A 10,524-nucleotide genomic window follows, 5' to 3' on the forward strand; every position below is an offset into this window, starting at 1 on the left:
CTGGTAACTGGTGGTTCTGTCAACTGCAACACACAGCTGAAGGCCTTTGCTGCTGTAGTCTGTTTAAAAGGTGGCCTGTGATTGGATAGTCCTTTGGCAAGCTGTGGGCCAGATCTCAGATACACACATTTAAGTATGCCCACAACAGTGTTAAACTGCAGGACAGTGGCAGTTTGGACAATAGGCTAAGATGCATTCGTGCTGTAGCCACCTTGAATCCTGCGGTTATAAATTTAGCCAGGTAAAAGGCTGCCAGAATCCAGCATGCAATGGGAATTTTTATAAAAAGGTATTTAAACACAAAGGATAATGCCAGGAACATCTGTAAAAGTGTTCCTATGTAAAACTGAAAATTGTAGTCACCAATTTGTCAAATCAATTTGCAATTGCACTTTACAAAGTGTTTCATGCGGGCATTTTGGATACTGTAGCAGATGTAAAGATGTATTATACTTGTTGGAGTTACTTTTCATTGAAAGATTATTGCCCCTTACACAGACGATTGTCATAAAAAAATACTGCAGTATGTTGGTCTGGGAACGTAGGGTTACCATCTCACACCTTTAAAGGAGGACACTTCTTGAATACACAGGTTGGATGCTTTACTGCACACAAATGCTTGAGCCACGTATTCTACTTGCAGTGCTTGTATTCAATAAGTGTCCTTTTTTTTTTTTTTCTTTTTTTAAAGGGGGTGAGATGTTAACCCTAGACTGGGGATTCATGGGTAGTAATGGAACAAGTTGCACCAATCAAAAGTCTTGATAAAGGTCTTAGAAGGAGACTGAACGCTTTTAAAACATTTTTTTTAATCTTGTGTGCGCTGCTTATAAACAAGATATATGTGTGTGTGTGTATAAGGGATGCACCAAATCCACTATTTTGTATTTGGCGAACCCCCGAATCCTTCATGAAAGATTCTGAATACCGAATCTGAATTTGCTTATGCAAATTAGGGGTGGGAAGGGGAAAACATTTTTTTACTCACATGATTTCCCTTCCCACCCCTAATTTGCATATGCAAATTTGGTTTCGGCTGCGCTGATGGATTTGGCCAAATCCGAATCTTGCTGAAAAAGACCGAATTCCGAACCGATATCTGGATATATACTAAAAAGCTAGTTTAGGTTAAAAGAATAGGCATACAGACCAACTAGCTTTTTATCTTTTTATTACTGAAGGTGGCCATACATGGATAGATTGGCCCGTGTATGGGGGCCCCCGACGGGCTTCCCCGATCGAGATCTGGCCGAAAGCCGGCCAGATCTCGATCGGATGGGCGACATCGCCAAACGAGCGGATCTCCCTCCGATATGCCCACCTTGAGGTGGGCAATATCGGGCAGATCCGATCGTGGGCCCTAGGGCCCAACGATCGGATCCTAGCATTCGGCAAACGGCCGGTCGGATCGCGGGACCGCATCAACGAACAGATGCGGCCGCGATCCGACGGGATTTTTGAACCCATCCGATCGAGATCTGGCCGGCTTTCGGCCAGATCTCGATCGGGGAAGCCCGTCGGGGGCCCCCATACACGGGCCAATAAGCTGCCGACACAGTCTGTCGGCAGCTTTTATCGGCCCATGTATGGCCACCTTGAGTTTTTAGGATATCTTTGTTTTGTGCCCTTGGAACTGGGGGCTATATCCCAATAACCATGGCCCTTTCGACAGGCCTTTTAAATTGCAGTATTTAATTGTATTTTTTTTGAACATTAATGTAATCACTTAACTTTATTTTCACTCTTGTTTTCCTTTAAAGGACCAGTAACATCAAAAAATGAAATTGTTTTAAAGTAATACAAATATAATGCAGTGTTGCCCTGCACTAGTAAAATTGGTGCGTTTGCTTCAGAAACACTACTTTTTTTTATATAAATAAGCTGCTGTGTAGCAATGGGGGCAGACATTCAAAGGAGAAAAGGCCCAGGTTACACAGCAGATAAGATCTGTAAATCATAATGGTGTTATCTGTTATCCACTATTTAACCTGTGCCATGTAGCCTTTTTTCAATGTCCGCCATTGCTACACAGCAGCTTGTTTATATGAACTATGTAGTGTTTCTGAAGCAAACACATCAGTTTTACCAGTGCAGAGCAACATTACGTGATATTTTCATTACTTTAAATCACTAAGTTTTTGCTGTTACTGTTCCTTTAAGGGACAAGGTATCCCTTATACCAGAATTCAAGTGGACAATCTAGTAGTAACCAGTCTTACAAGTCGAGCTTGTTTTGGAATAATTTCTTGTTTTGTTTAAAAACTATGCAATGTAATGCTAAATATATCTAGGGCATGGCCTGCATTTTTCTTTTGCTTAGTAGACTGGAATGACATTACCTTTTCTTCTTTGGATTGTTTTAGAGTGAAGAATGTTTTAAGTATTGGGCTGAATAAACCAGTTATGTGACCGGCTTACTAGTTTGCACAATATCTGTGAGTTGATTTTAAAAGATTGAACTTTATTAATTATAAATAGAGAAATAAACTGGTTTTAACCTTTTGAAGGAAAGTCTTTTTTTGCTTGGTGCAGCTTTCTGCTGATAAAGAGCACCGGCCTGGGGTGTCAGGTAAGTAAATACATCCACTTGGGGGTGCCTAACTTTTGCCAATTTAAATAAACTTTCCTTCTCCTTTAAAGGAGAAGGAAAGGTTAAAACTAAGGAAGCTTTATCAGAAAGGTCTACCTAAATATACCAGTAAACCCTCAAAGTAATGCTGCTCTGAGTCCTCTGTCAAAAGAAACACTGCATTCTTTTTTTTTTCTATTGTGTACACGTGGGCTTCTCGATCAGACTTCCTTCTTTAAGCTTAAACCTCCAGGGCACGGCATGCTCAGTTTGCTCCTCTCCCTTCCTTTCTCCCCTCCCTGCTGTAATCTGAACCCAGAGCTATAAGTGAGCAGGGAGAGACTCAGGCAGGAAGTGATGTCACACCAATGTAATATGGCAGCTGCTATCCAACAAATCGAGAGACCTTCTAGAGCTTTATACTCAGGTATGGTAAAGCATTCTGCAGAATAAATATAGCATTCATAGTAGCTTTCCTTCTCCTTTAAATGCACTGCTAGCATTATTTACCCCAGGCTTGGGCAAGTGGGTGGTGGTTTTTCGCACTCTTACTGGGAACAATTCCAGTGCTACTTAGGCTGATGGCAGAAGAGGAGATTTGTCCTCATTGTTTCCTCGTGAGGCAACTTTGGGAAATGAAGCAACGCATATGTTTTCTCATCTGCAATTTACATTATTGCCACTGGGAAACCCTTTTCAGGAGATTAGTCACCCGCGACAGTGCCATGGTGACATCTAATAGGAAACTCTTATATGATATGCACTTTCATCAGTTGCTCATCTACTGTGACAAAGCACTTCCAGGATGTTGCGGCTGGATATTGTAGCTGAAGCAGAATGTTGCTTCTAGGGTACCACCCTTATAACACAGTATTGTGCTTGAAATTAAACTAAAGCACTTCTCACTTAATATTTTGCAGATATTCTTTGGGCAACTTTGCTACTGTCCTTTTAGATTTTTGGGATTGTCATTCTATTCTCTCTCCCTAACTGAAATGCGCCAGGTTGTGTTGCAGCATTGAGAAGGTCTTGCCCTCTTCGTCCTCTGATCTCACATCCATATGAATCACTGGTTTTCATTGTCCTGCCCTGTTAAATAATCTAGGGGCAATAAAGATACAGATAAGTTGCGCAATGGTTTATAAGAGTAGTGGTATTAAAGCTAATTTTGATATGAACTGCCTTTTGCAGTGTTTAACCTATAGGGTTATGGCGCATGCAGTGATTTATCACATTCCTGATTAGGGATGCATTGAATCCAGGATTAGGTTCGGGATTCGGGCAGGAATGGGCCGAATCTTTCTGCCCGGCCAAACAGAATCCGAATCCTACTTTGCATATGCAAATTAGGGTCTGGGAGGGAAATCACATGACTTTGTCACAAAACAAGGAAGCAAAAAAATGTTTTCCCACTCCTAATTTGCATATGCGGATTTGGTTTGGTATTCGGCCAAATCTTTCGCGAAGGATTCGGCTGAATCCAAAATAGTGGATTCAGTGCATCCCTACTAGTGATTTCAAATAATTGTTAGTTAGCAATGGAAGATGTTTTAATAAGGTAAAAGCAGCAGTCAACATTCCTAACGTAGCACATTTTATGTATTTTTACAAGTGGGTAGAGTAGTTGCACAACCCAATGTGAATTCAGTTCACCTTTGCATTATTAACATTTACTATGGTGTAGACTGTGATATTCTAAGACAATTAGAAAAGAGTTTTTTTTTTTTTTAAACAGGGTCTAAATTAACAAGGTAAACAACTAGATGCTGGAAAATGAATTGGAAAGAGCCTGAACAGAACAATCCGTAACACAATTGTATCCTCACACAGCAATATTTTTTTGACTTCTGGGATAAGTGACCCCTCCCCCCACTTGATGGTCTGGAAAGAGGCCAAAAAGGGGCAAATAATTACACTGTACAGATGGAACGTTGCTAAGAATAGGACATTCTAGAACATGGACCCCCAACCTTTTGAACCCCTGAGCAACATTCAGAAGTAAAAGGAGTTGGGGAGCAACACTAGCATGAAAAATGTTCTTGGGGTGCCAAATAAAGGCTGTGATTGGCCATTTGGTAGTCCCTAGGTGGATTGCCAACCTACATTGAGACTCTGTTTGGCAGTGCACCTGTTTTTTATGAAACCAAAACTTGCTTCCAAACCTGGAATTCAAAAATAATCACCTGCTTTGAGGCCACTGGGAGCAACATCCAGGGGGTTGGGGAGCAACATGTTACTCACAAGCTACTGGTTGGGGATCACTGTTCTAGAACGTAGTAAACATTAAAGGCCCCCATACAGGGGCTGATAAAAGCTGCCGACAGACTGCAGAGTCTGCAGTTTATTGGCCCTTAAGTGGGGCCATCCGACGTGCTTTCACGATCGATATTTGGCCGACCTCGATCGGCAGTTCAAAAAAATCACGTTGGATCGCAGCCGCATCTGTGCGTCTATGCAGTCTTGCAATCCGGCCACCCGTATTGGATGCATTATGATCCGAGTGTTGGGTCCTAGGACCCACGATCAGATCAGCCTATCACCCAATTCAATGCGGGCATATTGGGGAGAGAGCCGCTCATCTGGAGACATCACCAAACAAGCAAATCTCTACGTCTATGGCCACCTTAACGCTTAAAGGTGAACCCCCACCATTTAACAGATCACACAATTGGCTTACTATAAGTTATGGGCTGATATATCTGTAATTATATATTTTTATTGGTTGCACAGCAGTGTTAAATATGATTGTTCATTCACTGTCAAACCAAACCTGATTGTACCATATTTCAAACTTGTGTCTCGGTATTCTGAAGAAAGTGCAACATTAAAAGAATCTCACAACCCTCAATGATCACACTCTGTTTTTAATTCAAAATGTTACCACTGGCCTAATTGATAGCTTTGACAGTTCTGTAGGTCTCTGCTCCCCAGTCACTTGAAATACTTTGTAAGTACAGGTATTGTAAAATGTTTGAGACTTCATGTTTGCACATAAGGATAAGTCTTGTAATGTGGAGGATCATGTTTAAGGATGCAGTATATTTTAAAGGAAAACTATACTCCTCCTGAGTATCATCTGTCTCTATATTAATACATATTCACAGGTTGTATTAAACATTTATAAAGCCTTCATGTAAAATATACGTATCTACTGGTGTGATTCATTGTATAATTCCATATTGAACTGTTACAATTGTAAGCTCTGGCACATGTGAGGCACTATTCTTGCACATGTCATAGCCACACATCCAGGTTAGCTTACATGAGCCAATGAATGGACAGAGATTTGTCTTTTACGCACATTTATCAAAGGTCAAATTTTGAATTCATCTGAGTTTTTAAAAACTCCCATAAACTCGAAAATCAACCCATCGAAATTTGTAAGAAAAGCTGATTTTTAAAACTCGGATGAATCAAATCAACCTGGAAACTCGAATCGAATTTGATTCGAATTTAAAAAACTCAATTCATTTTTTCTCTGAAAAACAACTCGATCCCTAGACCTCTCCCATTGACTCAAACAGCAATTCAGGTTTTAAGTGGCACATAGTCAAATTAGAATTCTTAAAGGGACAGAGTAAGATAAATATCAAAATTCACAAGTTTTTAAAAAACTCGAATCAAATTTGACAGTTTTGTCCATAAAAAAAATCAGACTTTTGAATTCTCAATTCGACCCTTGATAAATCTGCCCCTTCATGTTACCGATTGAAGCCAAGTTATTTCCTATGAGGTGGACACGCACAAAATCAGAAAATGGTGAAATGATCTGCTGGTTTTCATTCCAAATAAATAGCTCTCATATATTTGAAATTCCCAGTAGGATTGTTTTGTCAGCAATATGGATTTCTGCTAGCTTAGTTACCATCAAGGACAAGGTTATAGGCTTACTGGTACAGAGAACAATCTGAAATGAAAGGACATCTTGAAACACTTGGGGATTCCCGAAGGGCAGCTGTCGTTATGATTAAAACAAAAAAAACATTTTATCATATAGTTTTGCAACTTCCTCAAACTCATCTTTTTTCCTTCTGTAATAGGACTGGTTTTGTGAATCAGCAGCAACATTTACAGCTGATTTAGGCACGAGTGATGGAAAGTCCAACTGCCAAAAAACATGGATGGTTGAGTTACGGTATTGGCAGCAGGAAAAAGTTAAAGGGGATCTAAAACCAAACCTAATAAATGTATGCATTTACTCAGCTATTTTTTTTTTTTTATGTTAGTTGATTTTAGATATTGGTAGATTGAAACTTCTAATTCAGGATGCACCGAATCCACTATTTTGGATTCGGCTGAACCCCCGAATCCTTAGCGAAAGATTCAGCCGAATACGGAACCGAATCCTAATTTGCATATGCAAATTAGGGGTGGGAAAACATTTTTTTACTTCCTTGTTTTGTAACTGAAAGTCACGAGATTTCCCTCCCCACCCCATATTTGCATATGCAATTTAGGATTCGGTTTGGCAGGGCAGAAGGATTCAATCCTGCTGAAAAAGGCCGAATCCTGAACCAAATCCTGGATTCGGTGCATCCGTACTTCTAATACCAGGCTTTTGGCTCATTGGCTTTCTAAAACCCTAGGTTTAAGTGGCTATACAGGTAGTGCATAGAAAGGATCAAAGCCTGCTATTAGCAAATCTTAAGCTTCTAATATCCCAGAAACCACTAAAAATAGAAAACAAATTTAGAAAAGCTCAGAGAAGCACTGAGTAAATTCACATTGATTCATTTTTTTGGCTTTCAGCCACCTTTAAAGGAGAAGGAATAGCATTTTACAAAAGTTAGGCACCCCAAGTGACTACTTTTACTTGCCTGACCCCCCCCCCCCGGGCCGGTGCTCCTATCGGCAGAAAACCACACCGGCCTGGGGTTCTTCTAGTGACCACCATGGAGAGATCCTCTTCCTGCTTCTTCGGGTCGTCTTGCAGTTGCGCATGTGCAGTAGAGCGGAAAGCTGGACTTTAATGAAAAAGCCAACTATTTTGTTTTACTGCATATGCATCTGCCCCAGGGAATTTGAAAACCAATGAAGCAGGAAGAGGATCTCTCCGTGGTGCTCACTAGAAAAACCCCGGGCCGGTGAGGTTCTGCTGATCGGAGCACCGGCCCAGGGGGGCCAATTATAAAATGCTACTCCTTCTCCATTAAGCTTGCCATATATGCCCACATTTGGTCATGTATTTTGGCCAACAAGGTTGTCCTTAACACCTGGCCTTGAACTGAGGAGCCACAAGTACTTTCATGCAGCTCCAATCATTTGGGCCAATGGAAGGTTGCTATACAGGAGGGTGGTCTCTTGGAGGGGATCTGTAAGTTTGGCCTGTGGGACAATTGGTTGGATAGTGTAGAAGACCAGTCACAGTAGTCAACGTAAGGGCAAAAAAGCAGAGTAAAATACATTTTATTTCAAAACAAACTACAGTATGGGCACATAATTACAGTGTTGGCTTTCCTATTTTGTGTAGCAGTTTATGTGGAATTAATTGACTTTCAGAAGGAAGCATCTTTGATTTTTCGGCTAACAACAGGTCTGATTTCTGAAAGTGCCTTTACAGGTTTGGGATACGTTATCAAGAAACCGGTTATACAGAAAATAATCCAAGTCCGAGTCATTTTTTTCCCCATTTTCTTGGTTATAGTTTAAACTGTAGGCAAAAATCACCTATTGGGTGTATTTAATGTTTACATTTTTAGTAGACTTAAGGTACGAAAATCCAATTAATGGAATTAATTAATTATCTGGAAAAGGTCCCCAGCATTCTGGGTAACAGGTTCCATACCCGTACCAGCATTTTCAGGCTGAGCAACACTGGCACAGGTGGCTCTGGTTATCAGTACAACTGTGTGTAGCAACTTTGCCTGGAAAAAAACAGCAATATTTTTTATTGTTAAAAACTGCAATTTTTTTCATGTTTGCACAAAGAAAGTGGGCTCCTACAACTTTTCAATTGGTCTTTATTACCCCCCCTTTTTTACAATTTGTTTTATTTTATTTTCCTTCATACTCTTTCCAACTTTTCAAAAAGGGGTCACTGATTCCATCTAAAAGGACATACTCTGTAAGGCTACAACTGTATTGTTATTGCTACTTTTTATCAGCTCATGTTTCTATTCCAGCCCTTCTTCTATTCATATTCCAGTCTCTTATTCAAATCAATGCATTGTTGCTAGGCAGATTTATACCCTAGCAACCAGGTTGCGGAAATTGCAGACTAGAGGGCTACTAAATAACGCAAAAACCAAAAATAATAAAAAAAGTAAAAACAATTGCAATTTGTCTCAGAATATCACTATCTACGTCATACTAAAATTAAATTTATATTGTAACCATAAAGGGGTTGTTCATATTTATTTAAATTCAATACCTTTACTTTGCCACAATTAAAGGACCAGTAACATGAAAAAAATGTTAGTATACCAAGTAAAAAAAACAGCACGATGGATAGTCGTCGTGTCGCCTTTTCTGAAGAGGAGCACAAGCAGAGTTTCGGTAAATTATTTCTTAATGAAGGCTGTGTGATTTTAAATTTTTATTTGTCTTGGTGTTTTTTTTCCATGGTATACTAACAAATTTTTTTTAAATTTATTTTTTTTTTTATGTTACTGGTCCTTTATGCCTTATGTCCTGAATGATCATGGGCACCCCCGGTCCTCATTAATCCCTCCGAAGCACATTGCAAGGGGAGTTTGGGCGAGTCTGTAACCGACTATTTTTAATAAACAATCCTAATCTGTAGGGCTATGGACCAGCATTTTTCAGCTTTCAGAGAAGCCAAAGCAGCCACTCCCATTCAATGGACAAATCATTAAAACACATTTCAGAATCTGGTCTGGTATAAATTATACAAAATCAGTCATCATAGGTTTCAGCAGAAAACAGTAACCATATTTTTATCAAATACCCTATTGTACTCACAGCACTTCATTTAAGTGGCCATAGATTCACAGATATTTTCGTACGAAAGATCTTTCATACAATAGTTGTTTCGTGTGTTGGGCGAGAGACAAGGAGACCAATATCAGTAAAAAGCCTGGGATATCAGTCATCTCGTCATCTCTCATCAGGCAGGAATGAAAATTGTTATCGGACACCTTTGAAGGTTCCCGAACATTGTACTGTTAATGCTGAATGATCAGATAGAATTCTTTAGCTCTTTTCGTTTTACTTGCATATTGGATGATTCAGCTCTTAAAGGAGAACCAAACCCTTCATTTAAAAAAACCATACCCTACATAGAACCCTCTCCCTGCTCCCCCCCATCCTAGCGGTTACCTTTGGTAAATGCCCCTAACTCTATACTTACCTCTCTTTGCAGATTCAGCGAAGCTCACGGGCGCCATCTCCTTCTCTTCAGTCTTCTTTGGGAAGTAAGTGCCGTATCGGCGCATGCACAGTTGGAGTAGTCTTCAAGTTTTTGACTGACAACTGCGCATACGCCGAAATTGACAAATTGCCAAAGCGCCGGAAGAAAGCCCGAAGATTACAGAAGAGCCGGAACGTGGCGCCTGTGAGCTCCGCTGTGCTGAATCTGCAAATAGAGGTAAGCAAAGAGTTTTACCGAAGGTAACAGCTAGGCTGGGTGGGAGCAGGGAGGGGGGGTCTATGTAGGGTAGGGGTTTTTATAATTAAGGATTTGGTTCTCCTTTAACATTAGGAAAGTGGACAAAAGATCTTTTGTAGCACCAATGGTTGTTGGGAAGATCAGAATTGTAGCATGTATGGCCACCTATACCTGTGGTGCATGTAAAATCCATTTAAGCATCATATGTGTAATAACTTGAGTCCTTTCAGTCCTAATTTGCAGCCCCGACAACTCTCCTTAAAAGGCACTTTGCTATCTCTTAACTCTTCCATAACACATATTGGTAATGATATATTATTGACCAGGCAAATTATCAATTCTTTTTATTTTATTTAGAATTGAGGTTAAAAATGCAGGGAGTAGCACA

The sequence above is a fragment of the Xenopus laevis genome, chromosome 1S (genome assembly GCF_017654675.1).
Source record: "Xenopus laevis strain J_2021 chromosome 1S, Xenopus_laevis_v10.1, whole genome shotgun sequence".
Lineage (NCBI taxonomy): Eukaryota > Metazoa > Chordata > Amphibia > Anura > Pipidae > Xenopus > Xenopus laevis.